This window comes from Neofelis nebulosa, chromosome 18 (genome assembly GCF_028018385.1).
Source record: "Neofelis nebulosa isolate mNeoNeb1 chromosome 18, mNeoNeb1.pri, whole genome shotgun sequence".
Taxonomy (NCBI): Eukaryota; Metazoa; Chordata; class Mammalia; order Carnivora; family Felidae; genus Neofelis; species Neofelis nebulosa.
This window is the reverse complement of record NC_080799.1, coordinates 23,289,025-23,316,640: the sequence shown is the minus strand read 5'-3', so window position 1 is coordinate 23,316,640 and position 27,616 is coordinate 23,289,025. Positions and strand designations below refer to the sequence as shown.

Sequence of the window (27,616 nt, the reverse complement as noted above, 5' to 3'; positions counted from 1 at the left end):
AACCTGTTTCTACCTTCTCTGTGCCCGGGAGGCTGAGCTCTGTGGTGTGCATCAGTTAACTGCCTTGCAATCCGGCGTCAGGAGGGGCATGGCTAAGGGGAGGTGCCGACGGGACATGGGAGAGCAGGAGAGAGAGGTCCATGTGTTTCTTCTCCCCAGGAGGCCACAGACAGGAGTGGGTGCTTGTCATCTAACGAAACCCCAGGTCCCCCGGTTCTGGGGGGCTCTCCCCCTTGCCTCCGGCTGCCTCTGGACTCCGCCCTTCCGTGCCAACAAGTGGTGATGGCTCCCCCTTGTGGCTAGACCCAGGAACATTGCCATCTTGGGCTGGCCGCTCTTAATCGTGCCCGGGCCACTGCACGGAGTCTCTTCTATAAACTGCCCTCAAGTCCTGCTTGCAGTGGGCACCACACACGCATTTCCTGCCAACACTTTGAACGACACTGGGCCATCCGTCTGACGCCCGTGACTCCTCTGCACAAGGACGCAGGGTGATCGAACTTGGAACAAGACATTCTTCCGGCAAATACTTACAGAGCCGTGCCACGTACCCTGTGCAGGGCAGCTACGATATGACCGCAAATACACAAACGTGGAGAGCCTCTTGTCCGGAAGGGAGACTGGGGAGCTGCCAAGGGCCCAGGGGATCCAGGGGAGGACGCCTGCGGGGAGTCGAAAAGGACTTCCCAGGGGGGATGGCCGCTGGGCAAGAGCTGAAGGTTGAACTGGGGTCGGCTGCGAAGAGCCCCAGGCAGAGGGAAGTCACAGGTGGCACTGGGGGGTAAGCAAGTACAGTCTGTCTGGAGACCTAGGAGTCAGTCAAGCTGCAGACAGAGATTGCAAAAGGTCATTCCAGACCCTTGGATTCAAGTGATACTCAAGTACTTGGATTCAAGTACTCAAACGAGTTTAAAATGGAAGGGAAACTTTCTGGTTCACGCAACTGCATAGTTCAACATAAGACTGCCTTCAGGCACAGCTGGATCCAGGACCTCAAATAAAATTGTCCGCCCTCTCTCTTTTCCACCACCAGCGCCGTCTCCACCCTTTTGACCCCCTACTCATGTCAGGTCTTGACTTTTCTAGACTTGTTATCGCCCACCAGGTACAAGTTTCCACCACTTGGAAGAAGAGAGAGCTGCCATATCCCCTCAACTCCAAGACCCAAAAGACAAGGCACCACTCCTTCCTCCTGCTACAAACAAACGAATGGAAAACCCAAGAGCTGTAATTGGTCCACCCTGAGTTATATACCCGTTCTTTAACCAATCACTATAACCAGAATAGTGAGGGATTGTATTTGCTGAGCCAGGGTCATGTGACTCGCCGGTGACGATGGGGACAGGCTGTTCTCAGTGGCGGCCCATCAGAGTCACACCAACGTTGTGGGGGTGGAGAGCAGCCCCTCAGGACGGTTGTGCAGGAGTAAAAGCCACCCGTGTCCGTCATGGCCAGATGTGAATTTGGGGAGGGGAGCAGAGCCGCTCGGGGGACATTGTGCCCTAGCTGGCGTGTGCCAACCATGAACTCCCCTCCCCTCCCCCGATGCTCACACACACCCGTCAGAGCCCACCTCCCACGCCGGTTGCCATGCTCTTGTGCATATACACATTCCCAGTTGTGCTTTGACTTCATGGATGACCTCTGCTGGATGACCTCTTCATGGATGGTCCCAACTTCTGATCTTCGGTTCCCATCTCGACTCTATCTACTTGAAACAGGGGTCTGACCTTGGCACCTGGATGAAACCACCACCTCCTCGCCACCGTGAGTGTGTCCCCAAAGTCTGGGGTCAGGACTAGCAGCAGGAGGTCAAGTCCACCAAGAGCTGGCTGCGGGCGGCACGTCCTCTCACATCAGGCATAAGTGTGAAACAAGGGGCCGAGGCTTGGAAGGACAGCAAGGACAGGACGGGGCCCCAGGCTAGGAAACCAAAGCGGAAGCCAAAACCTTGGGAAGGGACGTATTCAGGAGAGTGGAAGGGCGGACGGAGGAAGAGACAAACTCCGAGCAGCCGTCACCAAACGTGACAGGTCCTAGACGCTGTGGAGTCTTAGAGTCACAGGCTCACATCCTGGTCCGATGCTTACTTGCTCTGTGGCCTTGGGCAAGTCACTTCACCCCTCTGAGCCTGCTCCCTCTATAAACAGTACTCTCACCAGAGATCCGCCACCAAAGATTCATTCACCAGCGTGCTAAGAGAATTAAATGAGATGACTTTTGTTGCACACACGATGACATACAGTAAATTGCTCTACAGACGCTGCGCTGTGGGTTAAGGCAAAGGCAGATACTATAACAAATATACCACAACATCTCAGCGACCTAAAACAAGAGAAGTTGCTCCCTCACTCAGGGACCGTCTGATGTGGTGCTTCTGGCACGTGGGCTTCCCCATGGCCGTTCTGGAACCCGGGCTCCTTCAGCTCTGCCCTCATCTAGAACGTTCTCCACACTGTGGATGATAGGGGAAGACTTCAGAGGGCACACTTGCATCACATTCCGTTGGCCAGGACTGGTCCACGGTCCGCCTTAGATGCAAGGGAGCCTGGGAAATCGAGCCCTTAGGCTCCTCTCAGTAATAACTCTACGCCGTGGGGGAGGGGAACATAATTCTCCCACGGTCCACTCCCTGCCTTGGCCATGACTGTCACTGTTTCCCCTGCTCGAGGAATACTGGCCGTTCCCACGAAGGGCTAACCCAGACAACCCTCTTCCCCCTCGCAGAGACACTCTGGTAAGGAACAGAGAGGGGAGCACCGAGGAGAAGCCCCTGCCAATCCCACACGCCTGCCCCCACCAGGAGGCTCCCACCAAATGCTGCTGGCTGCAGCCTCCTGGGCCCCTGGGGTGTGGAACAAGTAAGCCACACCCAGGTACCGTTAAATAGTGTATCTACAAATGAAACCGACTTCACAATCCGACACGGGAGACGTTAGGGAGGCGGATTTATCTCTTCGAAGGCTCACTTAACCTCCTTACTGCTTCTTGCTGGGTGGGTCCTCCTCCCTTCCCGGCGGGCAGTGTCCCCTCAGGGTCCGGGAATCAGGCAGCTCGGAGTTCGGTTCCCGGCCCCGCCACTTACCGGCTGGATGGCCTTAGGTGAGACATTTCATCTCTTTGGGGATGTTTCTCACCTGGGAGGTTGTAGCAAATGATGCCTACTTCTCAAGGCCATCGGAAGGAACGAGACTCAGGCCAGCACCTGGCACGTAGCTGGTGGATAGTGAGCGGTATCTCTTATTACTGTGCTTAAAGCCATTGAGCCATATGGTGACAACCTAAGGCCAGCTTACTGCTCTGAGTAAGGCAGCGCTCTGGCTAAAAATCACAGGCTCTGGGGCGCCTGGGTGGCCCAGTCGGTTGAGCATCCAACTCTTGATTTCAGCTCAGGTCATGATCCCAGGGTCCTGAGACGAAGCCCAGCGTTGGGCTCCAGGCTGGGTGTGGGGCCTGCTCGAGATTCTCTCTCTCCCTCTCTTTCTCTGCCACACTCTCTCTCTCTCTCTCTCTCTCTCTCTCTCTCAAAATAATAAGAAGACGAAGAAGAAACAACACAGGCTGTAGTTATAACCCAGCTCTGACCTTGAATAGCTGTGCGACCTTGGGCAAGTAACTCCAACTCTCTGAGCTGCAGCTTCCTCAGAGAATCAAAAATGGGTCATAAGGTCTTTGTGCGACTGAGGCAGAGAGCGCTCAGCACCGAGCCCACAGCTTGAGTATTAGTCATCAATGTGGCGCGGTTAGGGGTGTTATTTTTAGAGGAACACTGAGGCGTTACCACCCAGCATCCCTCCTGCCAGATGGCTTTAATTCTGATTCTTGCTTCTTCACTGAAGCTGTTGATAGGCGGGCTTGGGAGGAAATATTTATTTAAGCCGCTGACTCTCCACCCCCAGGGAGCTTTGGGAATCCTTGTGCCCAGACGGGCAGCCCTGGCCAATAAAATCAGAATCTCCGAAGTGGGGCCCAACCTCAGAGTGTCAGTCCCCAAGGGGCTATCGCTCAGGGGGAGAGCATTTGACCACAGAGCATAAGTCCCCAAGGTGCCCAGGTACAGCTGACAATGGCTGTTAGAGCATCACTGGTGCCGGCTGATTTGCATATACAACTCAGCAGAACCACCAAGTTGTTGGAGACAGATGTGAGTCCACCCCCCCCCACCGCCTCTCATTTACCCTAGGAGGAAACTGAGGCACAGAGCGGCGAAAGGACGTAGTTAGTTATCGTCACCCCCGTTCCGGAAACAAGGAAGCGAAGCCTGCCCCAACAGTCCCTACCCGGTGCGGAGGTGAACCACAGCCCGGCGTTTGTGTGGGAATCACGTGGCGACCGTCATCCAAGTGGCCAGGGGCCTCCTGTCGGTAGCAGCAGCTTCGGTGGAGGAACACGGCGTTACGAAAGCTCCCAGGGGCTTCCACGGTGCGGCCCTGGGGGGAGAACAAAGAGGCCGCTTTAGTCTGCCTTTGCACGGGACCCTGAGCCAGGCCCTCCCCGCTCTGCGTGTCGGATTTGGAATCTAGCAAGTGAAAGGGTAAGTGCGGTGGGGGCTTCTGGAACAGGAAAAAGAACATTGGTGATGAAATCTAAATAAAGTCTCTAGTTCACTTAATAATATCGTCCCGGTGTTGACGCACCACGGTAAGGTAAGCTACTAAGATCAGAAGAGGCTGGGTGAAGGGTATTCTGAAACTCTCTGCACCATGTTCGAGAGTTTAATAAACGAGTAAGCGAAAAGGCCAGCTGCTCCTTGGTGGCTTTCTGGAGCACACGCTGGGGACCTGCACTGGGGGGAGAAGGAGACTGCCCAGGACGGACCCTTGTTTATGGACGGAGCTGGGCGCCTGCCCATCCCCCCAATTCCTACGCCGAGGCCTGAGGCCCCCGGCACCGCAGAATGTGACTGCATTTGGAGGGGGGGCCTTCCAAGAGGTGATTCGGCTAAACCGAGGTGTGAGGGTGGCACTCATCCCGTCTAACTGGCGTCCCTACAAGAGGAGAATAGGCCCCGGGGAGAGACATCACAGATGTGTGCCTACCCAGGAGAGGCCTTCCACGGGCCACGCAGAGGGGCCTCAGGAGAAGCCAGCCTTGCTCCTGGACCCCTGCTCTCGGACTTGCAGACTCCAGGAGCATGAGAACACAAGTCCCTGCGCTGGGAGGCCCCCCCACGCTGTGGGACTTTGCCCGGCAGCCCAGCGGACTGTTAGAGCTCCCCAGAGACTCCTGCCTGCGGGGCCTCCTGGGAGGAGGGGAGAGAAAGAAAAGGAGGGTGGGCAGGAGGAAGAGAGGGAAGAGGCAGAGGAGGAGGAGGAGATGAAGGCAATGAAAGAGAGACGAGAGAAGTTTCCAGAAGAAAAGGAAGAGGAGCCCGGAGTTTGAGTCCCACCTGGGACTGGCTGTACAGGTCCTTTAAACTTTCAAGGGGCGCCTGGGTAGCTCCGTTGGTTAAGTGTCTGACTCTAGATTTCGGCTCAGGGCATGATCTCACGGTTCGTGCGTTCGAGCCCCACGTCGGGCTCTGTGCTGACGGCAGGGAGCCTGCTTGGGATTCTCTGTCTCCCTCTCTCTCCTCTGCCCCTCCCCCACTCACACACTCATGCTCTCACTCTCTCTCTCTCTCTCTCAAAATAAATAAATAAACTTAAAATATATATACATTGACAACCTTCCCAAATAGTTGGCGAACAGCTGCCCCCAATGGCTCCCAGCCAGCCTGTCCCCGCCCAAGATCCCCCAGCTCTCCCCAAATCCAAGGGGGGCTCCAGACCCAGTCTTCCAGCCATCCTTGTCCTGATAGGACAGGGACGTCCAGGCTGGTGACAACCATTGCAACCCTCACCCTGTCCCCTTACCCCTTACCTACCCACGACTCTCTGTGCAACTTCAGGTGACCTGCTTCCTGGTCCCCTGCTTTCTCATCTTTAAAACCCTGGAGTTTTTCTGAGCTTTCAGAGAAATTACAAAGGGGAAGGTCTCAGTACAGTGGCTGAGGGGTATAGTCCCTAGTGCCTATTAATGCTGGGGTCTTCACTCTAATTGTGGTCACCAGGGAACGGTGACAGTTGACAACTCGCCCGTGCCTCCTAGCTGTTGTGACAATGCCGACACCTGTCCTAAGCAGGAAGAGCCAGGGTAAGGGAGTGGCCTCTTGGGTTGGCAGAATCAGCCCTACAGCCTGGACCCCGCATGGGTACATCTATTGACCCCACCCAGTGCCCCATAGACTCTGGGGAATTCAGGCTCCAGCCAGGCTCCCTAGGGGGATCTGCTGATCCGATGGGGACTCGCCCTGAGAGTCACAGAGCTGGACGGGGGAGGCTGAGGTCAAGCCAGAATTAGGAACACCAGCCAGAAAAACTGAGACAGTGGCCAGGAATGGGGAGACAGAGGAGGGGAGTACAAACACAGCGACGTTTGGGGGAAGGCACCTGGGCTTGCCCAGATCCTCGACATTCAGGGCTGGGGCTGTGTGGCTGGGCCAGCGCTGTCTGCTGATGGTAATTTACTGAGTACATACGAGGTCCCAGGTGCTGAGCTATAGCTGTTCCGCATTCACGCATAACTCAACCACACCTCAGCCGGGTCTTGCCGAGGCACTGTAAATCAAAGCCCATTTCACAGATGCAACAAATCGAGGGCCCGGGATAAAGAGTAACTTGTTCAAGGTCAAGCAGAATGCATGATGTAATCCAAGCAAAGAGGTTAACACCCCCCCTCAATAAATGTTTAGCTAGCATTAAAAAATAATGATAATAATCATAAAAGGTCAAGTAGAGAAGCCACGACGGGAATCCAAGTCTCTGTGGCTCCTACAGCCAAGCTGACCCATAAAACCCTAAAATCTTCCCTCCCTAGCTGGGGCTGGTCTGCTTCAGGATGCGGGCTGCCTGGCGGGGAGCAGGGCAGGGGCAGGCAAGGACGGGCTGATGGCCCTGGTGGCTGTGCCTCGCCTGGAGGCCGGCTGTCCACTCCCCCAGGCTCCTCGGACCGGGTGGTAGGAGTGAGAGGAGAAGCAGACGGCGGCCACATACGGGGGGGGGGGGGGGGGGGGGGGGGGGGGGGGGGCTGGCCGTCCGCACCACCTGGGCTACCGAACGCCATGACCATGTGACCATGTCAACAGTAATCGCTTCCCCCACGCCGCCTGCCGGCCGGGGCTGCGGGTGGCGCGACAGGTCGGGAAATTAAGATTGAAAAGCACAGTGGAGGGAGCTCAGTGCTCGGGGAACGACTGCCTCCGCCTCCGTGGGAGGAAGACGAGAAGTCACGCCCACGTGCTGAGCTGGGACACCTCCCGCCCCGCCCCCTCCTCCTCCACCATCGCCCCCGGAAGCCTGGGGGTGGCGGAGCCCCCGCCATTCCCGGAGGCTCTTGACATATTAAAAAATAAAAGAAGGCCCCCCCAAAAACCTCAGCAGAGTCAAGGCACATCTCCAGTGAACATATTAACATTTTCAAAACCCTCAGGAAAAAAAAGGCAAAGCAATGTAATTATACTTTTCATAAGATAATTATGGGAGTTCTAAAATATTATCAATTCCGAGTTCCCTGTGGGCAGTGAGGTCCAGGTTTGGGACATAAATTTAAAGTTTGAGAATAAATGACTTCTTTCAGACCTGTTGGTGGATCTCTGAATATAATGGTGTAAAAAAAGTCTTATTTGGAAGTCGGAAACCTAAATCGTGCACGTGTGTGTGTGTGTGTGTGTGTGTGTGTGTCCAGCATTTAGTATGTGCCAGGTAGAGCACACAAGAGAGCTTTGTAGGCAGCAACGCACTTGAATGTCAGCAACCTTAGGAGGAGGTGCTCTTAGCAACCCCGCTTTCCAGATGGGGAAACTGAGACAAAAAGGGCCCGGAATGGCAGAGCTGGGTTTGGAGCTCAGGGCATCTGGCTGTAGGGCGTGTGTCTATACTGTGAGGATGGCTACATCTTTAAGTCTCCTGAGCAGGTGAGGCCTGGGCACACACGGACCCCCTGGCCGTCCCCCTCCACCAAAGCAACACTTAGGTCCCGCAGGTTAAAAATAGCTCCCCCCCCCCCCCAACGTGGCACACTGTTTAGGCACGTCCAACAGCAGCGGGCCCTGGCACACCCACCTCCCCTCCTAGGCTGAATGCTACCCAGTTCCTAGCCCTGGAGGGAGCGCATCCCAGACCCGGTGGGCTCACTCAGCAGAGCATGGGATTCTTGATCTCCGGGTTGTGAGTTCGAGCCCCACATTGGGTATAGAGACTACTTACTTAATAAATAAACTTAAAAAAAAAAAAAAGTAGCAGTCAGGGCTGTGACTGCCTCCCCAGCTTGGGGCCCACCCAGGGGGTCCCCACTTCCCATCACCACCCCCAGCTTTCGTCAGATGCCCAGCTCAACTACCTTCCCCAGAGAGTGCTTTCTCCCCTGCTCATGTTCATTATCACCCTGTTTAATTTTCTCCATGATACTTACTGAAATCTAAAATTTCCCCATCTATTCAATTGCCTCTTCGCATATTTATTGTCGGTCCCTGTCCAGCAGAATTTAAGCTCAAACGTAAAAAAACTACATCGCTAGCACCTAGTGGCTGGCACATAGTAGCTTCTCAATAAATACATTGTTCAATAAGGGAAGGCTGAGGTTCCAACATCAGCAACGTTTCTGGGGAGAAGGCAGGATGGTTATTCTATAAATTCACAACCCCCTCCCAAAAAAGTCTTCCAATAAGTTTTTAAGTTATTGTGTTGAAGCTTTTAGAAGAACAGGAAGGAAGCGCACAGCCCTAGCGTCTGATCATTGCAAACGTCTAGTCATTCTTGTAATGAACTTAAACTGTGGAAGGAATTATAGAGGGAAGAATTGAGGGGGAGCATTCCCCAACGGTGATGTTCTTAAACAGTACCCTGTGGGATGTTGTATTAACCTCAGAAGTTGGCCTTGAAAAGTCTGGATACAAGACTTCCCGTATGATTAAGGATAGGAGTCTTGCCTATGTGCCTTTCTGACTCTGAAGGGGACCTTATTAGCAGTATGCAGCGTCTGTCTTTGAGGACTGCCAAGAATGACCTAAAGAGACCCATATTAGTTTAAACAGTGTATCTTCAAAGCCTTCTTTTGGTAATTAGCAGGAAAAAAAAAACAAAGTTACCGTGTTGATACAACTATTGTTAAGACCTTGGCAAAAAGCCCTTAGAGCAAGCAGTTGGACACAGGAGTGGGTCCGCTTCGCAGAGACTGAACCAGAAGCGGTCAGACCATGAGAAAGTGGCCAAGTAGAATGGACTTTTCCATTTGCACATTCCCCACCAAACAACAGCCTAGACCCTGGGCTCCTCCCCCGCCTACCAGCCATACAAACACGTCCTCCTCAGGCTGGCCCGGCCTGGACTTCTGTCCACATACCCGGCAGTGGGAGGTCACCAAAGAGAAGAGGGGAGGGAGGAGCTCCATTTTTTGCTGGCCTCGGAGGAGGTAGGGAAGGAAGCTTCTCTACCCTGAACACCTAATGTATACCAGGCTCTCTGGTTTTTATTCCCATAGCGATTACAAATCCCCGTTGTACAGATGAGAAAAGCAAGCTCAGAGAAGCCCCGTGATTTATCCAATGCACCCAGCAAAGGACCAGAGGGATTCAGGCCCACCAGGTGCCCCCAAGCTTTATCACACTGACGCTGCAGGGCTGGGTGTGGGCGGGCGGGAGGGTGGGGGTTAGATCTCCCTTCTTGCTACGTGATTGTATGCATTTCCTATCTCTGCTAGAACAGTTCCCACAAATTGAAGAGTTGAATGGTTTCAAACCACTCAGTTCTGTTACTTCATAGTTCTGCAGGTCAGAAGTCCTAAAATGAACGGGTCTGTGTTCCCATGGGAGGTTCTAGGAGAGAATCTGTCTCTGCCTTTCTCTTATAAGGACCCTGTGATTACCTTGGCCTGTCCAGATAAACCAGGATATTTTCCCATCTCAAAATCCTTAATCTCAGCCACAAAACCCTTTTTGCCACGAGGGAACATATTCACAGGTTCCAGGATTAGGATGTGCACGCCTTTGGAGGACCATTATTCCGTCTGCCACAATGACTTTGAACGTCCATCAACCCCAATCCCCATCATGGAGGGGAGGGCAATATAATATCAGAAAAAAGCACCTGCACCACAGAGTCAGACAAAGTGCTGATGTGCAGGCTAGAGGGGGAGCCTAATGGGGTCCTCACAGTGTGTGCAACGGGAGAGGCGCTGTTCCAAGCTCTCACTACGGTTAACCCACTGAACTATCAGGACGGCTCTATCACGTAGGCACTGTTCTTATCCCATTTTACAGATGAGGAAACTGAGGTGCAAAGCAGCCAAGGGACTTGCCCAACCCAGCTGATAAGTGGGTGGGCTGGGCTTCGAACCCAGGCCCAGAGTCCTTGGAGCTGGACCCTCGCCGAGGTGTCAACCCCTACCTACGTATAGTGTTGACTTTTACAACCGCTTCATGACATAACTCGGCTTCCATTTCTTGAGGGTTTATGATGTGCCAGGCTGTGGGGCTGTGCTAAGCCCTTTGAGTTCACTGTCTCACCCAATCCTCCCACAATCCTGGGGCACTGAGACCACTCCCTTTTGTAGTCGTGAGATAATAATAAGAATAAAGACAAAATTGAGCTCCCAGACTTTAAAATCCAGGCTGTTACCGAGGTGCCTGGGTGGCTGAGTCAGTTAAGCGTCCGACTTCAGCTCAGGTCATGATCTCGCGGTTTGTGAGTTTCGAGCCCCGCGTCGGGCTCTGTGCTGACAGCTCGGAGCCTGGAGCCTGCTTTGGATTCTGTGTCTCCTTCTCTCCCTGCACCCCCTCCCCCAACCCCGCTCACACTCTGTCTCTCTCAAAAATAAATATTAAAAAATATATATTAAAAAAAAATCCAGGCTGTCACCACCACAGTCCCCTGCTCCTGGGTGGCTTCCCAAGCCTCCGGACAGGACCCCCAGTCTGGTGGGTCTGCAGAGCCCTTGCCTCCCTCCACGGAGCGCGCTCTGCCCTGCAGCGGTGGTCCAGGGGCGGGGGAGGCAGCGTCAGTAATGTATGACATCCGAGAGATAAAGCGCGTCCGTAAACGCTGCTGGCAGAAGTTCATCAATGGTGCATGGGGGTTTTATTTCCCAGCTCGGATGAAGGCAGCTCCTGCCTTGCCTTGGGCCAGCATAAAGAGTTGACCTGCTAAGGTTACATTTATCTCCAGAGACAGCCCCCCACAGCAGGTGCTGGGGCTGGGAGTGCCACAGTGACATGGAAGCAGCACCCCCCACCCCCACGCCCTCCTCTCCACCAAGCTCAGCTGAGCCCAGCTCAGGGTCATGTCAGTTTCCCACACTAGGTCCTACGTCACCCCTTGTATTGATTTAAATCTTGCTGACTCCAGCTTCTGGGGTGAAGCCCCATGGTTAGTCTCCACACGTGGCATTCAGGAGCAGAGACCTGGGCGTCCCCATCCAAGGCCACAGTTTACGAGTCACCCAGCTGGTTACTTTTTCCTTTAAAGGTTACTGACTTGAAACCCCTGTAATGGACGACAGCCAAGTTTGGAAATCAAAAAGCTGCTTTAAGTATAAGTCTCAGGAGGGAGTCGCCCGTGAAGGGGAAATCTGAACTTAGCACGACTCCTGGAGCGTAGTAGGTGCTCATGAAAATATTTACGGAAGGAAGGGCCCAAGGGAGGGAAGGAGGGAAGGAGAGAGGAGGCTTAATTTCGGGGGTGATCATGTTTCCCGCTGAAAGAGACAGCGAAGCTGACAGTTTTATCGTTCAATTGTTTCGTATGGATTTTGAGTAAAAAATAAATTGGCTTCTCTTAAAGGGGACAATCTTGAAAGCCTGGGAGACTGGTGGTGAATCATGCGTGAATGCCCTTGGCCTTCTTCCTGGCAGTGGGAACTCCCTGTTTGCAGCCAGGCGGTCCTAGAGCTCAGTGGGGGTGAGAATGACCCCCTGACTGCCCTCCCCCAGGCCTGGCCTGGAGTCCCAGGGGAGGAAGGCAGTATCCCAGAGGAGCCCCCATATCCCCTCCTGCTGCCCATTGTTTGCACACAACTCCCCTGAGTGGGGGGGCCCCTGTTAGGTTCATGGCCCTTCTGTCTGTGGGATCTGCCCTGAGACCTGGCACCCGCTGCCTCCTGCTAGTTCTGGGATCTTGGGCAAGTCTCCTCCTCATCTGTAAAATGGGTCTAAGAAAACCTCCCCTCCCAGGACTGCTGTGAGGCTTGGGTGAGATGTACGCGGCACGTGCAATGCAGAGCCTGCCTCAAATTAAGCTCCATCAACGTCCAAAGCAGGGAGTTAAACGGCTCTCAAAGGTATGAAGGTGCCCTTCTTCCCCAAGGAGAGACTAAGAGGCAAAAGTTGTCACAAAACAAAATTCAACGCATTATGTTTAAAGTCCTAATCGGCTTTATTTGGTGATTCACGAATAGGGTGGCATCCCATCCCATCCAGCAGGTAGAAAGGAGCCCTGAGGAGCTGCGCGGGGGGGCGGACTTCAACAGGCAGAAGGACATGGGGCAAGGAAGTTATTCTAGCAAAGAGCTGAAGGTCACCCTCCTTCGCGGGACCGCTGGGGTCCGTCGGGCGGGTTACCCACTAGTGCTGACCGGGAAATTCCAGAATAACGAGTTAGGGATACATTCCCGGGAGACACTGAAACAACAGTTGGGTTAGGTATAAAGTCTTGATTTGGCGTTGAGGCTTAGCACAAGGGACTCCATTTTGGGTCCTGTATCTCTTTTTTAACACAGTCAAGGGATGGAACTTAGGGCATGCCCAGAGGAACTGGCTCCACTTGAAAATGGGCAGAGGGAAGCCTTTCCCATAAAGACCCACTTGTCTTTTTCGAGGCGGGGAGGTCAAAATCAGCCTAAGAGAGGGCAAAGGGTATTAAGGAGAAACCCAGAAACCGGTCAGGACTCTTTCCGTTGGTACTTGAAAGAAACCAACCGAACACGGTTTGGTTGATGAAGGGGAATGTGTTGGCTCGTGTAGCTCGAAGTCCGGCTTCAGGCATGGCTGTATCCAGACACCAAAGGATGGTGTCGGGAACCCGTGCCTCCACACTGCTGTCGCACTCCGGCAACTTCTCCGCTCTAGATGTGGCTTTCTCTCCGCCTGATGGGCAGCCCCAGTGGCAAGAGAGCCCCTTTTCCCACAGGCCCAGCCGAAGGCCCACAACCGGCTTTCATTGACCTGCCTCAGGTCACATGCCCGTCCCCGAACCAGTCACTGCAGCCAGGATGGCTGGCCACGAGTATGGGTCACTCATCCGCTCTTCAGGCTGGAAGATCGCATCAGCCCCACCTGGACCAGTAGGATTTAGAGTGAAAAGGACGAGTTCCCAAAGGAAGATGAGGGCACTGTTCCAGAAGGTGGAGAAATGGCTGCTGGGCAGGCAACAGTGGCAGAAGGCCTTGTGGGGCTGCAGCCGGGACGGTTTGCTCGGCCCTGACTCACTCTCGCCACGGCCTGCTTTCATTTCCGTCTCCAGCTCCGTGGAACATCAGACTCTGAGCGGGGGGGGGATCCAAGCCTCTGGTCCACGTGTGGGGGAGAGCTCATCAGCCTCCCATTCCGTGCCGTGAAGACAAGCTCCCCGTTGCCCACCACACAGCCGATGGCCATCACCCATCAATTCAGTGCTTGTCAGCCCCGGCCCCGTTCATCGTCTCGGGCGCCCTGGCTTCACCCGGCTCAGCTCCGGGATCGTCCTGCCTTTGTCCTCCCCGTCAGACTCAAGCTGGTTCCTCAGACCTGACAACGTTTGACCTTGGCGTTCTCTAAAACCTGACTGGATGCACCCTCATGGCACTTCCTGAGCACCTGGGAAGTCGTGTCTCTCAAATACGCACTGAGCCCCAGGCCTACCAGATACGACACCCTCACCCACTCCCAAAGGAGGAGTGGCCCCCTGTGAGATAATAGAAAATATACATAGTGGTCTTGGGGCGCCTGGATGGCTCAGCCGGTTAAGCGTCCAACTTCAGCTCGGGTCATGATCTCACTGCTCGTGAGTTCGAGCCCCCCACCAGGCTCTACACTGATGATGCAGAGCCTGCTTGGGATTCTCTCTCTCTCTCTCTCCCTGCCCCTTCCCCACTTGTACCTGCTCGCTTTCTCTCTCTCTCTCTCTCTCTCAAAATAAATAAACCTTAAAAATAAGAAAGAAAAGAAAAAAAGATATTGTTCTCTGCCCCAGCTCGTGTCACAGAATTCTTAAAACCCTTGGAATTTCCTGTGACAAAGGACCATAAAGGTGCCCTTTGCTATGTTAACGAGGCGGCTTTGGGGCCTCACCTCAAGATGGGGATTGGCTGCCAGGAGAATCAACCGTGTGATTAGGGGGCTGAAATTTCCGGTCACAGCCCCTGGTTTCCTGGGAGCTGAGAGGGGGCTGGAGGTTGAATCAATCGCCAGTGGCCAATGATTTAATCAATTGCGGCCCTATAACTAAGCTTCTGTTAGAAACCAAAAGGACCGGCTCAGAGAGCTTCCAGGTTGGTGGGCACGTGGGGATTTGGGGATCCTGGCACACCCTTTCCGCACGCCTGGCCCGATGCATCCTTCCATGTGGCCAGCCCCGAGTTATTCCATCCTTTTATAACCAAAGCCTTAACCTGTGGGGTCTGATGCTGTCTCTGAAGAGGTGTCCCAAGAATTGCTTGTTGGGGGTGCGGGGCCCTACCCTCCACCCACGCACACGCTGAAATTGGTGCTCAGAACCTATCCTAGACCTTGGGGACCTAAGAATTCGTTCAGGCATTCCGAGACCCCAGAAAACAGACTTACACAGAGACGGCTCCGAGACAGTGCCTTTGCCTTTTTCCATTTGCTGCTTGAAACATCCTCGCCCAATTATAGAAATGTTTCTGACAGGCTTAGGTATGCGTTTCCGGAATGCCGGCTGATGGAAAAAACAAACCCCAAGACTTCAGCGGCTCACTGCAAGGAGAACTTTTCTCTCTCTCAAACGTAATAGCCTGATGTGGGTGTTCCCGGCCACTGGTGACACTCTCCTCAGGGAATCAGCCCAGGCTCCTTCCACCTTGTGGCTCCTTCCATTCTGTGACTCCACCAACCCCTAGGTCCCCAGACCCTTCCGCATCCACCCGGACAGGGAGCTTGTCCTACGTCCTAGAGGTCCCAGTCCCAAAGTGACCGTGCACAGGGCCACTCACATTCCATTGGTGACTCTAGTCACATGACTGCACCTGGGAGTGCGGGGGACTTGGAAAGGGGGCAGCTGCCACGTCAGTCCCCGCACCAGGGAACACACGTTTCTGCTGGGTATCTGGCTGTCTCTGCCCCAGCGTAATCTTACCATTTTATCATTAGTCACTAACCACAGGTAAATTGCTTTTTAAACTGATTTGCACTGTGTGTGTTAACATCCACCTTTCAGTTCCTCAGTTATGATCACTGTGTTAACTGACGACGTGCGGCCTGCAGCGAACCAGGGCACTGCCGATTTCCACTGGCCGCAAGCCCTGGGGTTCGTCATGGCTGGAGCGTGAGGCACGCCCACAGGAAAGGGTTCTCGCAGGGGAGCCGGGTCACAAGGGATTTAGATTTTGCATGGCACACGGAGGCTTCATTTCACATAAGTCAGTGCCCAAAATATGCCTTTAAACGCCCCCAAATGCGGTCTCCTCCTTAGAAAGTCTGGTAGAAAGTGGCGTTTTGAGGGTACTTACACACACTGTGCTGTGAGTGATCAATTGCGTGTCCGCGTGCGATGCTCCCCCAGTGCCGAGCGCCTCGCAGGCATTCCCGGAATGTGTCAGGCAGTGGAGATCGAGGTCTATGTCTGGCCAGGCTTTGGACGGCCGCCTAGCACAGCAGCAGGAAGACGCAGGGACTGGGAAGCCACTCTCTGGGTCCCCGGATCTGCCTCTTACTCAGTCTCTGACCTTGAACACATTACTTAACCATGCTGAGCTTCCGGTCCCCTCATCTGAAACACTGGATTAACAATATCACCTTCCCAGGAGTGCTGTGATCACCTGATGCCTTTAAAGTGCTCGGCACGTTGCCTGGCACGCAGAGGCAATTCGGTTAACTATCAGCTGTCACTGAGTCGCGACTTACGGAAAAGTCATGCCCACTAATTTACCATCACCTGGCTTTGGAACGTGTTGGTTCGGGACCCGTTAAAGGGTGTGCCCTTTGGGGAGCACGGGGAAGACTGGTTTTTGAAGTCCTGGAGGGAGAAAGGCCACGGAGCACGGGAGGCTGGCTGCAGCCTCCTCTGAGGGGTCCCAACACCCAGCAGTGGGGGACAGCGGCCGGCCACAGTGACGTCGGTACCAGACTGTGCATGAGGACAGTGCAGGGACAATGCCCTGCAGGAGAGGAACCGTAGTAACATATGCAACGGCACCAGCCCCTTCTGACCACACGCGTGCGTGCAGGAGTGTTCGTCCCGGCTCCATTTCTGGGAACTTTTGCACAGGAGATCACTGGATGGGTGGACAAATATTTATGGAAACTGGAAACAACCCAGATATCCAACAACAGGGGATCCATTACACAATAAATGGGAAGCCGGCAGCATTATGCCCCCGTTAAAAACGAGGAGACGGATCGCTATTCATTGAGCTGGGAAAACATTCCCGATCCAGCATTTAGTGGAAAGTCAGATGGAAATAAGCTTCCCGATTAAGAAAGCACATAGCCTCTGCCATGTACCGAGAACTATGACAAGGACTTTACATATATTAATTCATTCTAAGCCCCCACACCAACCCAAGACCAGAAACTGCATGGCGATAATGCCTACAAGTGAAAAGCAAAGTCTAGGTCCCCAACGGCATCTTTGAGCTGTGTGCTAGTCCCAGAATGTCTCCACAGTGTTCTTGTTACAAGCAAACAAACAAACAAACCCCACTCTCCCTAAGCCAGCGTTAGTGAGGTTTTCTGTCCACTGCAGCCAGACACAATCCTAATTCATACAATTTGTAAATGGCAAGGAGGGGATCTAACCGCGCCTGCAAAGGTCGGGTGTGCAGAGCCAAAGCACCAAAGATGTGAGAAGAGCAGGTTTTTCCCAGGGCTGCATTGATCCGGTGGAATCTGCTACAGGCATCCGATCTCTGCTCGCCGCCTAGCACAAACACCTGTCTTGACCATTGCTAGCTGCAGCTGGGCCAGCTGCCCTGCCCCCCCCCCCACCCCCCCCCCGAGGAGACCCAGGCCACTGCCCAGGGTCATTCCTTCCTGAGCTCACGGCTCAGTCAGGTTCACGGCCAGAAAGACACTTTCCGTCTCTTCTGCTCATTGCAATGCAGTCACGTCAGTGCAGCCCACAGGACCTGGATGCAATTTTCTCATTGAATTATGCTAAATCCTTCAGGGAAGGCGGCGAAATTATTTAAAACCTATAAAAACTAAAGCAACATTCTGGCTCTATATTTTAACTTTCTGATCATTATTTAGAGTTAACCTTTTCTGCTGCTAAATCACAAACCCATTTTGCTGTATGTCAGGCAGCATGGGCCATAAGGCATGGGGAAAAAAAAAAAAAAAACAACCCGGCAAAGAGTATACCTGGGGATTGCTTCCTGGGCTCAGGCAGATAATAGAAATCAAGGTGGCATTTTGCTCTTAGAAATCAGAAGTATCAGGAGGTGATTCATTGAAGCAGCAGAAAAATGAATTGTAGCTGCGTTGTTATAAATATTAGAGCAATAGATTAGGGCTGAGGTGTGTTTGTGTGGAATAATGCATTGACTGGCAAGATGAGAATTCACAGAGCAGGCAGATGAGGGACCGAATCCTGTGCCTGGGATCTCAGGAAATTATTTATTCCCTCTGCGCCTCAATCCCCCATATATAAAATGACATATACATATATATATATATATATATATATATATATATACACACACACACACACACACACACATACATACGTATATATATATATATATATATACGCGTATATACACACATATATATGTATATATATACGTAAATGTATACACACACATACACAAATATAACCCATTCAGTTAGGAAGTGAGTCCTATTTTTTACTGTTGTTTTTTAAGTGGACAAAACGAAGCACAGAGAAATCCAGTGTCTTACAACCAGAAGCAACAAGGCTAAGGTCGGATTTCAGGCTGGTGGCTGCAGGGGCGGACTGCCCTGCAGAGTAAATACGATAACGAATATATATTGCTAAAGACAGTACTGGGCAGAGAGCAGGTGCTCGAAAAATGCTGGACGAATGACTTGTATCGTTTTGTACTTATAATCAAACACATACAGTTTGCATAAATAAGTTGGGCCAGTAACCGTATCAACAGATCCGTCTAATTCCCATTTATCATTTTTCCAGAGCGCCTGCAACAAAATGCCACCATCAGTTGAATGCCCCCTATTTGACGCCCTTATAGCGCCCCCTATGCTTCCTTCGTGGTATTTCCTTGCAGGTGATTATTCGTGTGATTAGCTGGTCCATAGGCAACTTCCGGTCTAGCCCCATGGGCTGCACAGGGACACGACTGGGTGTCTCCTGCTCACATCCCCAGCATCCAGCATGCCCCCCCACCCCACCCCCGGCGTGAAGTATTCATCCAGTCAGCAATGTCGACCGTGTGTCTACCCTGTGCCGGCCTGTGTTCCGGGCACTGAAATCAAAGCCCCCGCCCTCTCCATTCCAGCAAGGGCACCTGGATGGTAAGCAAACTAGGAAGTACTTGGTATATCAGTGCTGCCTTAGTCTGTCTGGGCTGCTACCAGAAAATATCACTGGCTTAGTGGCTTTAAATGGCAAACATTTATTTCTCAGGGTTCTGGAGGCTGGGACGTCCAAGATCAAGGTGCCAGGCCGGCCTGGTGTCGAATGAGACCCCTCTGCCTGGTTTGCAGTTGACCATCTTCTCAGTGTATGAGACAGAGAGGTCCTGTGTCCCCTCCTCTTTTTATAAGGGCACTAATCCCACCATGAGGCCCCCGCCGTCATGGCCTAATTACTTCCCAAAGGCCTCACACTGAAGGTGAATACTTCAACACATAAATCGGTGGGGACCTGACATTCAGTTATAACAAGGGGGTGAGTGTGGGGAGAACCACATAGCAAGGGAAACTGGGATGGGGAAGGGGCATTAGCTCACGTAGTGCTCAGAGAAGTTCTCTAAAGGTAAGAAGGCCTGATGGAGCAGATGGGTGGGACAGGTCACGAAAATATCTGCAGAAAGAGCTTCTCGGGCAGAGGCAAACGGCACCTGCAAAGGCCCTGAGGTGGAAACGTGCTTGGATAGTCCAAGGCCGGCGTTGCTAGAATGGAGGAGGTCTGGCGCGAGGAGTGAAGGAGGTGAGGTCAGAGGGCACGGACGGGGCCAGCAGGCAGATGGATGATCATCTGAAATAACCGAGAACAGACAGAGACGGTACCTGGGTCGTTCTTTCCCACGTTCACAGACACACATCAAGTGACGGACACGACACACAGGGCCGGCCAGCTCGGGGACACTGACGAGCTCAGAGCAACCAGCACAAAATCTCAGAGTCTCCGGCCTAAAGAAGAGGGGCGGGGCTTGGCCACAGTCTCCCGGTATCCAAAGGGCTGTCACACGGCATCGCTTCGGGATCATCCTGGAGTCCAGGCTGGCACCAGGGGCTCACTCTTCCGTGAGGGCAGAAGAAACAGACCAAAATTCAAGCGCTCTGACAGCCAGATTTCTTCTTCTGGGAAGGTGTGGTAGACGTACTTTCCCTTTTCTTTCCAGCAAAGCCCAGGTCAAATCTCTGGGTACGGCACAAACAACAAACCTAAGAGACCGCAAGGTGGGGGTCAAGCAGGCAGAGCAGCCAGGCGACTTGGGACCCAAAGGAGACCATGGGTCTCCCTTCCCCCGACAGAACCTCAGACGTGGAACCGGGAAGAAGCGGCAGTCGGGAACCACCAACCGTCACAGACAAAAACAGGAACTGACAAAAGCCTGACCTCTGGAGCTGAAGACGAGGGAAGCCGCGGCCCAGGGCAACGGGCAACTTTTAGGCAGTGACCGTGTTACCCAGGGGAACACCACAGAACAGAAACCCGGGGCCCCCCCACCACGCACACCGGCAAATCCTGAAGGGAGAGCCTGTCTTTCCATGCTTGTGAGGCTGTGAGCGGACGCCCCGAGCCTCACACTGGGGTGACATCGGAGCGGTGAGAACGGGAAACAAATAAACTGCAAGGGGGGACCTCCGTAGTCTATTGGTTTTCTAAAATATCGCCGTGGAAAGCGAAGCATATTCGTCAGGCACAGCATCTGTGCCTAAATTCAACTCGTTACAATAGAAGCAAGGTGACCGCACAAGAAAAACAAAATCGCTGATCCTCAACAGCAGAAAGAACCCAGGGATCCCAAGCAATCGGGGGGGGGGGGGGTGGCCAGGGTGATTGCTTCAGGGATGTGCCTGCGGGCCACACCGTCCGGGACCAGGCCAAAGACTTTCATTCCAACTGTGGGGCAAGAGGGATTTTATGCTACTCCGAGGAAGGAAAGTCAGTCTGAGAATGGAACCAACATGGAGAAAGCAGAGCTCAGTGATGAAGAGAGACCGAATCCAAGTAACATCCTTTAGGACCTGGATCAAGCCATACCTGCAGCCGTTCTTTGTCTCTTCTGTTACCTGAGCCAACAAGGTCCCTTTTTTACATTTAAGCTGCTTTGGTTTGCTTCCTGCCCCTGGCCACCAAGAGTCTTAAATGACAGAAATGGGTGTTATACGAGCTGCTTGCTCACTGTAGGTGTGACTGTAGGAGGTGACAGCAGGATTCCAGTCTGAACAGGAGGTTGTACAACAGATTCCCTCTGAGGTGCATTCTTGTTCTCAGAGATAACCTTCCAGGACCCTCTTGGTGAGGTTTTAGGTTAAGTAGTTAGGCAGGATGAATTTCCTGCCTAAATTTCCCAGAAGGGTGAATCACCCCAGTGATCACTGGCTTATCGAGGCCCTTCTGTCAGGTCCTGCCTGGTGACTCCTCACCGTGGACTGCAATGCCCTGTATGACCTGGCCACTGCTCAGCTCTCTGACCTCACCTCAACCCACTCTCCCTGACACTCCCTCTCCTGCCGTTCACTCCATAAATAGAACAAGCCACATTCCTACCTCAGGGCCTTTGCACTTACTGTTTCCTCACCCGAAATGCTCCTCCTCCAGACCTTTCTGTGGCTGGTTCCCCTTCAGCTCAGCCAGGAAGAGGCCCGGTCCTCAGAGAGGCTCCGTCATCCCTGATTGCCATATCTGAATCGCCCACCTCTGCCCGTGCCCACCTCTGCTCTTGTTAGAGCCCCGTGGGCCAAGCCCTCTCTGGACCATGACCAGGTCTTATTTATTTCACAGCACTTTTACAGTCTGGAGGTACCTGAAATTCCTCTTGTTAATTACCTACATCTCCCTGATAGAATATAATCTCCAGAAGAGCTAGGACTTCATCTGTTGTGTTCACTGCTACGTCCTTGGAGTGCTGATTAGTGCCCGGTGGAAGAAAGAAAGTAAAGAAAGAAGAAATGGAGAGAGAAGAAAAGACACGGTACAGATGCCAAGAGCCGGGACGGGGAACTGCTGTCCACGAGGCCTTTCCATCCCCTGGGGACCCTCTAGGCCGAGTCCAGTGGTTCTGAGGTCCCCCGGACCTCAAGCAGGGAACCAGCTTGAGCAAACACACGTGACTGACACGTCCCCATTCTCTGTCTCATTTCCCTGCCCCCTCATTTCTGCCTCCTGGAATCAGCTCCTAAACTGAGTCACCGCGCCCAAATCTTCGTCTCGGGTGCTGCGTTCAAGGGCACCTAAATGCAGACAGACTCTTGGCCAGATCCAGGCAAAGACACATGTGGAAGTGTCCACCACGGCCTTGCTCGTGGTCACGTGGGTGGGAGCTAACACAGGGGCCCAGCCGTAGGGGAACAGATACTAAGAAGGAGTCAGAGGTCGTGGGATGGAGAAGAGGTCGCCTGGGAAGGTTTCTGATACGTAAGGTTGAGGGGAAACAGAATGTGATGTTGCCTCTGTGATGAGAAAAGGAAACACACCAACGTAAAAAACCAGCGTCATATATTACTCCAAAATACACACTTACTTAAGAACACATTCAAATCGCATTAGAGCAGCTGCCTCTGGGGGAGCACTGTCAGGGGATGAGAGATGGGAGATGAAGGAACATCAGCTGCCCAGACCAGTGACGTCAGCCCGACACAAACGGGAAGTGGGGTTCGTTCATTCACCTGGGTCCCAACTGAGGCCCAACAGTACGAATAAAAACTGGGGGCGCCCGGGTGGCTCAGTCGGTCAGGCGTCCGACTTCAGCTCAGGTTATGATCTCGCGGTTCGTGGGTTCGAGCCCCGCGTCGGGCTCTGTGCTGACGGCTGGGAGCCTGGAGCCTGCTTCGGATTCTGTGTCTCCCTCTCTCTCTGCCCCTCGGCTGCTCTTGCTCTCTCTCTCTCTCAAAAATAAATAAACATTAAAAAAAAATTTCTTTTAATGTCCTCTCCAGCTCCGGCCCACTCCCAGGTTTGCTCTGGAAGCCCCATACTTCCCTCCTGAGGACGTACATGCCCACGAGGCCCCCAGCTTAGCTGGCAGAAGGAGTCCAGCTGCCCCCGGACCATCCACCTCCCCTTCAAAGCCCAGCCCGTGAGCACCAACGGGGACTTTGGCAGGATAAACAGATAAAAGGCAGACCGTTCTGCCATGTCAGGAAATAAAAACAAAGGGCACAGTCAAGGAAGGGAAAGCGGGCAACGCGGGAGGCGTTTGGAGGAGGGTTTTCACGAAAGCCACAGTCCAGAGACTGCACGGTTATTGGAGGCTTGTTAGAGCCCACGCCATGAACAGCAGGTGCCAAGGAGGCTGGAGCTGACCTGCACGGGGCCTGAAAACGCAAAGACAACTCCGTGAACATCCGTGTTCCGAGCGATCAGACTCGAGCAAGGCAGAAGCCTGCGGATACGCGTGGACCTGGTCATCAACGCTAAAGAAGCCTCGGCCATGACAAGGAGAGGGCTTTCGTGCCTACCTCACTTGATCTTCAACTCTGTGTGAGGGATCAGGGACATTTGTTCACTTGCCAGAGGACACGCAGCTGGCAGGAAGCAGGTGCCGGCTCGGAAAGCAGATCTTTGATTCATTCGTTCGTTTGTTCTTTTGTTCTTCTAGTCCTCGCTGAGCACCTGCTCTGTGCCAGGCTCTGTGCTGGGCTCAGAGAACAGAATATTGAACAAACACAATCGTCCCCCGTGATCTAAATGAGGATGCTGGGTTTTTTTTGAAGATTTGGAAATACGTGGAATGGCTTATTAGAATTTAGTAGAAAGACCTGATGGTATCTGGGCATTGAATGTATACGGAGGGGGGCAGGTATGTAGTAAAAACGGGGAGGGGGGATCTGAATTGTCATTGTTGTTATTCGCAAACATATAATGCTTACTGTATCAGGTGCTGGTCTGTGTTAATTCATGTACTCGGTTAATTTACTCTCAGAAAGCCTCTTGGCCCCGAACTCTGTTTTGCCAATACACAGAAAAGAAAAGTAGGGCTTGGGGCTGGGAACCTTGCCCAAGGCCACCCACTGCTGAGTGCTGCGACTACCACACGGCCACGGACAACGTTACTCTCGGAGAACTTCTCTTTCCCGATCCCAGATCCCTATCTACCCCAGATAGGCTGAAAAGGAAGGCAGGCGACTGGGAATCGTCCTTGCCTGTTTTTTCTGTGCTGGCCAAGTGTCCGAGAGGTCCCAGGATCCAGGAGACCCGGGGTTGTCCTGGATGTGGCCCGAGTGCAGACCGCCACAGTCTTAGCTAACTGCTCGAGGGGATGGATGGCTGCTTCTGGACCGGGCAAAGGGGAAGGTCTTGGGGAAGCTCCAGAGTGCTAAGGTACTTACCCCTGGGACTAAAATCGTCACCAGGAGTTCAGACAGCAACAATTCCTTATTCCCAACGCTGCTGTCTCCATCCAACCCCACTCACGGTGACATTCGCTCCAAGTACTGTCCTGAGATCTTACCAGAAACGCAGGCCCCAGGCCCCACCCCAGATGTACTCAAGTGGAATCTGCATTTTCAACAAGATCCCCAGGTGACTGTCTGCACATCGCAGTTCGAGAAACACTGGCCCAGGCCACACCTCGGACCTCAGGCTCAGCCCAGGGATCTGACACCATCCCAAGAGAAACCCCATCTTACTATTCACGGGCCTTACTCTGCCTGAATATTCAAACCATTTCCCCAATACACCATTCAAACATACTCCCGTGGAGTGCATCAGTATTTTTTTTTTATTTATTTACGTTTCCTACTGGGGCCACCGAAGGAATTCCTAATATCCAACAGGGCGAAAGACAGCCTTCAAGGAGGGGAGAGTGGCTTTCAGGGATATGAAACCAAGGTCCAATGAATGCTGGACTGTGCCCGTTGGACTTTCCAACAGACGGTCACCCATGATCTTTGAAAGAAAAGCAAGATGGGCAAAGACAGGAAGCAGACAGACCGGCGTGGGAACAAAACAGAGCACACGTAGACCCCTTTTCCAGAAGTAGCAGAGTTGAAGGGAGAAGTGGTGAGAGGGTGGTTTGAGACCTCTTTGCGTTTTTTTTTTTTTTTTTTTTTTTTTTATTCCTTATGGTTTTTTTTTTAAGATAGAGAGACTGGAGGATCCCCGAGAGAAGACTGGACAAGCCCTATGAAGATCAGTGTGGCTCCAGCCGGAAGTACCATAACAGCATGGGATCGGGGACCACGCAATTCTGCCTCTGGGAACGTACGGGACAGATATGCTTCCACGTGTGAGAAGTGATGTGTGCAGCCTCCTCTGAAGTTTTAGAAGACTGGACAACCCAAGCGTCCGTCTTGCTAGGGCCGGCAGGGGACTGGTGACATCACGTAGGGAAATCCATCCAATGTAATGCCATATGGCTCTACAAGAGCTGGGGAACCTCTTCGTATGTGGATACAAAGTGATTTGCAAGACACGCGAGGTGAATACAAAGGAAGATACCCAACAGTGTGCGGTGGGACCAACACGCATGTGGAACTGTTTGTGTGCCCGAGATTCTCTGGAGCCATCCACAGGAACTAGCAAGTTCGGGCACCGCCTGGAGGGAAACTGGGTTGCAATGATGGGGTAGGAGGGAGACTCAGACTTTTGAACCTTCTTCTTCTGTGCTTGTATCAATCAACTCTTGCCGTAAAGTCAAAGACTGCCACGTCTCGGGCTGGACTTTGCTGAGCTTGGCTGTGGGCTACGGGTTGGATCTGGGTGGGGGGCCTGGGGATGGCTGAAGAGCAGAAGGAAAAAAGGCAGACGGTGCAGAGTCACTCTTGAGACATACACTCAGAACTGGCCTGCTGTCACTTCTGCCCAAGTGAGCCCCAAAGTCAAAGGGCAGAGATGCACACTCCAGCCCAAGAGCCCCGGAGGTGCCTGGCCAAGGGCATGGGCACAGGAAGGGGTCTCCCGGAAATAGGTTACTCATCTGAAAATACAAGTTACTTAAACGGAAAAGCTGACACACAGGCAGAGGCACACCCACGCATGTGCGCTCTGGTAACCAACGAGGAGGAACCGACAGAGAGAGTGGGAGAGACGGACCATATCCAAGAAGAGATCCCCCAGGAGCAGAGGCCTGGGAAGGGGAGGGGATGGATCCAGAGCCCGGCTGGAGAGCCTAGGACATCTCAAAGGACACCATGCGGAAGAAAGCATGAAAGAATGGGTACAGACACAGGTAAACTAATTTTCCACGCAGCAGCCAGCGCGGCCTTTTAGAAAGATAAACTAGATGATGTGGCCTTCCTGCTCAAAACCCTCCACTGCCCTTAGAGACAGTCCAGAGTCCTCGTGACAGCCTTCAAGGCACAGCGGGATCTGCCCTGGCCCCTCTGATCCCTTCTCTCCCACTCTCCTCACTGACTGTGTTCCAGTCACATGATCACGCTTTATTCCAGCCCCAGGGTCTTTGCACTTGCTGCTTCCTCCTTCAGAACGCCCTTCCCCAGCTCTCCTCAAGACTGGTGTTCGGCACTCACCCTCACAGTCACAGCTCTGTACGTGGCCCTCCCGAGAGTGAGCACGCACGTGTGCACAACCAGGCACGTCTACCTCACTTCTTTGTTCCACTGTCTTTCCAGCGCTCATCGCTGCCGGAGTCACCGTGCTCACGAGTTCACTTGATCGCTGGTTTCTCATGGCTCCCTCTGTTCGCACACAAGCCCCGTGGGGTGAAGGTCTTTGCCTTACTCATCACTGAGCATCAGGCACAGGGCCTGGAACACAGTAGGTGCTCAATGAAAAAAATAAATAAGTGCAAATGAATGAAAAGAGGTAGGAAGTTGAAAGACTTTTCTTCTGGCAGTTTCTATCATCTCTAGGAACTGGGAGAAAAGATCAGTTGTTAAGAGGGAGGGGGTGATGTCTGTTATGGGGAATGGGGTGGGGGGGGGCGGTTAAAGAGCTCAGTGGAGTTTCCAGGAAACACGGAGAATACAGCCGAGGCTGGAGCACTGTAGCAACATCGTTCTAAGACCTTCGGTGGGTTCTTTGCCTGCACAACGGCACATAAGAGGGAAAGGTGCGGGTCCCGTGGCCGGGTCTCCAGGAGGCTATGTGGTAGACGGATTGCTGTAATGGCCCCAGTTATTCCTGCCTCCTTTCATCCATGCCCTTTGGCAATGCCCTCCCGCCGGAATCTGGGACTGACCGTTGGACTTGCTTCGGCCAGCAGGATTCCAGCAAACTCAGTGCAAGCTGAGATTCTTTGAAACCGCTTGTGCATTTCCATTCCCTCTCTTGCGGCTCTCCTTCTGCCAGGAGGGCACGTCCAGCCCGGCCAAGGCCGTCCTAGATTGGCCAGCCCCCAGCTGATCCACCGGCTGCCCGGACACGTGTGAGCGTCCACCCCAGCCCAGAACAGCCAACTTACCCAACTGACCCGTAGACTCATGGGGAACCAGAAAGCGTTGCTGTTTTAAGTCACTAGCTTTGTGCTGGTTTGTTGCCCGGCACTATGATGATGTAACTCACAGAGGGTGTAACGTACGGACAAGGACAGGGGAGTAAGTAAGGCGACTGGCAAGCGAATGGATGCCTCCAGTTCTGTTTCAATCATATCACTCAGAGAAGGTCGCCCAAAGGGTTGGGAGACGTTGGCCCCAAGTGCTCTGGGCTGGCAGAAAGCTCTGCGGATGCTGAGTTCAGTTCTGGAAGATTTTCCCACTCGTTACCCACAAACCCCAGGTCTGGCTGGTAGGTGAACAGAGGACGAAGGAGAATGTGACGTAGGAGGACAGTTCGGCCATCAGCCCATCTAATCCCGGCAGCAACCCCACGTGGTGGGTGTTTTGTCCCTGTTGAGCAGATGGGGAAACTGAGGCTCAGAAAGAGGTAGTGCCTGTCTGGAGCCAGACGGCTGGTGAGGCGACAGGGAGGCGTTGGCCATTCCAGATCCTTCAGACCGCACGGCCCAGGCTGCTTCCACCCTCCAGGCTCCTGAGAGAGAGGGTCCAGGAAGCAGATCACCCCAGCCTTGTCCCCTCTCCATGCCACCTCCTGGCGCCCCGCCCCCCACCCTTCCAGCAAGGAAGGAACCTCGTCGGTCTGCTTAGTGTTCAGCC

General features: G+C 53.2%; 1 long non-coding RNA gene across 1 annotated transcript in view; it reads right to left on the bottom strand.

Moving 5' to 3' along the window:
• Positions 1–27,616, bottom strand: part of LOC131500969 (uncharacterized) — a 54,139-nt gene that overhangs the window by 15,443 nt on the left and 11,080 nt on the right. The window contains exon 2 of the long non-coding RNA XR_009256550.1: positions 4,281–4,430. This is a non-coding gene — a long non-coding RNA (uncharacterized LOC131500969). The remainder of the gene's footprint in view (positions 1–4,280; positions 4,431–27,616) is intronic.